Raw genomic sequence first — 6,000 nt, 5'->3', positions numbered from 1 at the left:
TGCAGATGACCATGAGGCAGGGCGTCACTAGCACCATTTCATTAGCACCATTTAGTCTGCTTTCTCACAAATCAGTAGCCACGCACAGTACTAGTGAGCAGTACTAGAGGTATGAGCAATGCGCTCAGATTATGGTGCTATCTCTCAGAATAGCAGTACATATGTGACTCGCTGCCAAATTCCTCTGATTCTGCACATGTGGCATAAAGGAGGCATGGCCAAGTTGCCGATGCAGCAGCACAAGACATGCAGCCTGCAGCAGGTCCATCATGCTGAGACAACAGCCACCTCAGTCCCAAAAGACTCACATTAAGACACAGTACCAGCACTCCTGTGACTCAAGTGGCACCTAGGAAATGCAATAGATTAGGTTCAAAAGTTCTTAAGTTTTGCATCATACTGGTTGCCCAAATTCAATTTGGGCGTTTCACATCTTAGTTCCAATGCAAAGTTTGTGTTGCTGCAAAGGTAAAATCAATTGTCATCCATGCAATATGCGTGCTTTACCCAAACTGTTAAATTTATTGTTGCCATTTGAAAGCAGGTCTATATCTTTCTGTTGTATACACCTAGTGGGCAGTTGGAGAGAAGCACTGTCAGAGGTCTGGGAATAAATGAGTCACATCTGGTGGGCCCTCCTCATTTGAGGAAACCAAAAAAACAAGAAGAAAAATAACTTAGAAAATGGAGGGCATAAGAGAAACTAACAACGTTTACTTCTGAGTTCACAGTAGACAATATTTTGAATCAGGACAGAAAAGGAAGATAATTTCTTCAGAACATACTTCAGCTGAACAAACCTCAGTATGATTGTACTAAGAGTGCTTGCAGAAACAGATTCCTACTCCTTTTGGTCAAAGCAACACTCACAAAATAATCTCTGATGGTTTTTAAAAGTCATTTCTATTTTAGGTTTTCCTTTAAACTAACCTCGCCAGCTAATTTGTAGTGCAGTGCTAGCTGGTAATTATTACTTTTGAAGGCAGTGTGTGTATTTACAATATTTCAGCAGCCTGAATTTGTGAGATATGTTTTGATGCTAAATAAATAAACCTCAGTACAAATGCAACTGCAACTTTTATCAAACCTACTTTCCTGCTGGCATCAGCCTTCTCAGATGTACCACCTTAATCCTAAAAACACTGGGATTTCTATCCCTTTCGCTATTTTGGATTAGAGTTGAATGTTTGTTGCTAATGGCTTAAGTAATAGTTTTGTTTCTATTTGAATATTTTGTTTTGCCATTCAAATGTCCAAGAGTGACATTATCAGTAGCACTTTTGAGAAAATTGGTGGATGATTGTCCTCCTAAAATTGTGGTAGAAAATTTCTGCATGTGTCTTTGTAATTGATTCTCTACATGTCATCATTAACATCACTGAAGCCCCTGCCTGAACTACTGTGGTTAAAAATTTTATCCACATTATTCTCCTCTCCTCTCCTCGTGCTGCCTCATACTGAGATACAGTTCCACAGGTGTTATACACCCTCAAGTACCTTGCCAAAGTGCCTATTCTTCGCGTGTGAGCCTGGAGAATGAATGTCAACTGACTAAAGAAAAACTTTCATTTATATAGCGCCTTTCACAACCTCAGGACGTCGCAAAGCTCTTTATAGCCAATGAAGTACTTTTGAAATGTAGTCACTATTTGAACTTTACAGACAGATCCAATCCTGTCCTCCTCTGATGCCCACACATGCACATTTTCCAGCAGTGGATAGCAATCCAGGGAACTGGGGGTGATTTTCCATCCCCAATCCCAATAACACTGGGGCCAATAGTAGTGAAATCAGCTAACATCACAAGATGGGGGATTAAACCTGGAACCTAGATCTGAAAGGCTTAGTACCACAATGCATGGTGCATTTACCTACTAAGCTATCACAGGAGCATCCTTTATCTTTTTAATTATTTGTTTTATTGATCTAATCTCTCCTTAGCATTGCCAGGGGGCTCCACTTTGCAAGCAGCCATATTATTCTATTGCGCATTTGTCATAGCATAGCAGTAACCTTTTTAGTTTGAAAATGATCATGATTCATGAAATTGCTTTTAACAAAAATCTTGGTGTTGGAGAATGCCATGGGTAAGCAGTTTTCCCATATTGTAAAACATCACATATTACAGATAGAGCTTCCACTGTTCCAGTCTGCACTATGGAAATGAGGGCCCTCCATCGGCACGAGATCACGATGACACCAGAACAGGATTTCATGTGTTGTCAGTCACAGGAGAGCTGGTAGACCTGCATTTCAACAACACCTACAGTTAAAAGGCCCTTGGTTACGGCACATTTATAGCATTTAATTCCTTTAATAGAAAGAAAGTGAACTTTTACTGCAGTATAGTTCTCGAAGAAATGATAGCCCTCCATCACCACATCCAAGTGACCATTCTACATATGTGAGTCTAGACAGTGAGTGTTGGCAGATTATTTGAACGCGTGGGGTATCACATCCAACCTTCCCCATCTGGCAATCATTTATGCTCTCTTTCCAGCAAGGAATGGTTGTGATCTAAAGCAGGAATCCTCTTATTTGCCCCTCTCTAGCCAAGGGATGCTTAGGCCAATTGTTCTACCATCACGACTACCCCTAACTCAGATCAACTAACAGCACATGGTGCATTTAACCGTGAGCCGTTGGAGAATCTTGTGAACATTATTTTATTTTAAAAGTGAGGGACCGTTAGTGAAAGTGGAAATGGGAATAAGGATTGATATTTGGACCAATAAACAGTTTATGGAAGAGCAATGAAATCCTATTGAAAATACACTCGACTCAGCACCAGTCTGAGCGCACACAAAAGGTTAGGATGCTGTGAAACTTGAGAATGCTGTACTGCTGAGCAGATTGACTAATCTTGGAAATGTGTTGTTTCAGGAAGAAGGTGACCCTACTCTTCAGTTACCATATCCAGGCCTGTCATTTTGTACTTGCCGAAGAGCCAAGTGCCAAGAAACAGCTGCCACAGCTTTTAACCACCAGTTCATGGGGCAGATTCTGGTGAGTTTGAGCAGAAATTGAGTGTATTGAAAACTGGTCAGTACACAGTAACATTGTTACAGCACAAAACTGCAGGGAGGGTTTAGAAAAATCTAGCCTGCTAGAGAATTTAAAGTAGCATAAATCAATATAACATACTATATTACTTCTGTTCAATTGAGTAAAACCATTGCATTCATTAATAGAAAAACAAAACTGAATTATTCCAAAGTCAGAGGAAGTTTGTTTCTTGGAAAATGGGAAAGATCTGGAAGAATAAGGGAGTATGTAATGTTCGAGAGAGGAGTTAATTCCTTTTCTCCTTCCAAATATATACACATGAAATCTATCATTGATTGTATACTACAGGCATAAGAGCAGAGTTCAGGTCACAAACAGTAATGTAGATACTCCAGGTTAAGGAAATACTAAAATAACTAAAGTAGTTACAGCAGGAGTGACAAATAAGAAAAATGTTCAGCTAAATGGTGTGAGACAGACAGCATCAGGGCAGAAGGAAAGGTTAGGGTCTCTTGCCTAAATAAGAGTTTTATATACCAACGCACAGAGTATAAGAAATAAATTGAGTGAATGAGAGGCTCAAATATAGCTTAGAGGATATGACATGGTGGCCGTTGCTGAGACATGGCTGCAGGCTGGTTATGATTGGGTGTTAAATATTCCAGGTTATTAGGTCTTTAGAAATGATAGGGAAACTGGAAGAGGAGGAGGGGTAACCTTGTTGATTAAATATACTATTACAACATTAGTAAGAGAGGATATAGGTAAGGGAAAGCAATCAGCAGAGACTCAATGGTTAGAATTGAGGAATAAGAGAGGACATAAAACTGTAATGGGAGTTGTCTACAGGCCTCCCGACAGCAGTAATGAAGTGGCAGAATGTATTAATTCAGAGCTTAGAAAGGCAGTAGCAAAAGCAGAGTTGTTTTAATGGGAGACTTTAATTTTCAAATAGATTGGGAAGAGCAGAGTAGCTCAAGTCAGAAAGGTAGTGAATTTTTTGAATGCATTCAAGATAGTTTTCTGGAGCTATATGTTCTAAAACCAACAAGAGTTCAGGCCATTCTAAATTTAATAATGAGTAATGAGCCAGATTTAGTTAATAATCTAACACTAAGGGAATATTTATCTAACAGTGATCATACTATGCTTGAATTCAATGTTAGGTTTGAAAAGGAGAAACTTAACACAGTTACTAAGGTTCTAGATTTTGGTAAGGCTAACTTTAACAGGATGAGACAGAGACTGACTACTGTAAACTGGTCAAAACTGTTATCGGGTAAAACTACAGATGAACAATGTGGGGTGTTCAAAAAAGAATTTAGCTTAATGCAGTACCAGTATATACCTTTAAGGAGCAAGAGCACTACTTACCAAATAAAGCAGACATGGTCGACAAAAGAGGTGAGAGATAACATAAAACTAAAGGAAAGAGCATACAAAAATGCAAAGAATAGTGTAGATCCAGGAGTCTGGGAGAGATATAAAGAACAGCAAAGAAAGACAAAAAAGGTAGTAAGAGCTGCAAAAAGGGAATACAAAAAGAAACTTGTGAGGGATATTAAAAACAGATGTGGGTAATATTGCAAATGAAAATAATTACTTGGTGTTAGCCTTCACAGTAGAGGAAGAGGATAATATACCTGGCATTCCAGGGAAACTAATAATGAATCATGGACTAGTACCCACTAAGGTTAACGTAAGCAAGAAAACAGTATTAGAAAATAATGGCACTAAAGTCTGACAAATTCCCAGGACCTGATGGTTTCCACCCCAGAGTTTTAATGGAAGTAAGTGAGGAAATTGCAAGTGCTTTAGTTATAACCTTCCAAAGCTCTCTTGATTCAGGAATTGTCCCTTTTGATTGGAAAATTGCAAATGTAACTCCATAATTTAAGAAAGGAGAGAGAGAGAAACCAGGAAATTATAGACCTGTTAGTCTAACATCTGTTGTGGGGAACATGCCTTTGTTACCTCTAAACTTGACTATTCCAATGCTTTCCTGGCTGGTCTCCCATCTTCCACCCTCCACAAACTTGAGCTCATCCAAAACTCTGCTGCCCGTATCCTAACTCGAACTAAGTCCCATTTACCCATCACCTCAGTGCTCGCTGACCTACATTAGCTCCTGGTTCGGGAAGACCTCGATTTTAAAATTCTCATCCTTGTTTTCAAATCCCTCCATGGCCTTGCCCCCTCCCCCCCATCTCTGTAACTTTCTCCAGCCCTGCAACCCTCCGAGGAATAATGGGTATGTACTTGAATTGGAAGGAAGTGACTAGTGGTGTCCCACAAGGGTCTGTGCTGGGGCCTCAATTATTCACTATATTTATTAATGACTTAGATTATTAATGACAATAGAGAACCATATATCCAAGTTTGCCGATGACACAAAGATTGGTAGCATAGTAAATAGTGTAGATGGGAGCATAAAATTACAAAGAGACATTGATAGATTAAGTGAATGGGCAAAACCGTGGCAGATGGATTTCAATGCAGATAAGTTTGAGGTCATCCATTTTGAACCAAAAAAGCATGGATCAGTGTATTTTTTAAATGGTGAAAAGCTAGGAACAGTGGAAGTTCAAAGAGATTTAGGGATCCATGCACACAGATCGCTAAAATATAGTGGCCAGGTACAAAAAATAATCAAAAAAGCTAATGGAATGTTAGCCTTTATAACCAGAGGGTTAGAATATAAAGGGGAGGAAGTTTTGCTACAGCTATATAAAGTTTTGGTTAGACCACATCTGGAGAACTGCGTACAGTTCTGGGCACCGCACCTTAAAAGGATATATTGGCCTTAGAAGGAATATAGCGCAGATTCACCAGAATGTTACCAGGGCTCCAAGGGTTAGATTATGAGGAGAGATTACATAAACTAGGCTTGTAATCCCTGGAATATAGAAGGATAAGGGGTGATTTGATTGAGGTTTTTAAGATTTTAAAAGGAATTGTTAGGGGAGATAAAGGGGAACTTTTTCCGCAGGTGGG

The sequence above is a fragment of the Heptranchias perlo genome, chromosome 8 (genome assembly GCF_035084215.1).
Source record: "Heptranchias perlo isolate sHepPer1 chromosome 8, sHepPer1.hap1, whole genome shotgun sequence".
Lineage (NCBI taxonomy): Eukaryota > Metazoa > Chordata > Chondrichthyes > Hexanchiformes > Hexanchidae > Heptranchias > Heptranchias perlo.
This window is presented reverse-complemented; position numbering follows the sequence as displayed.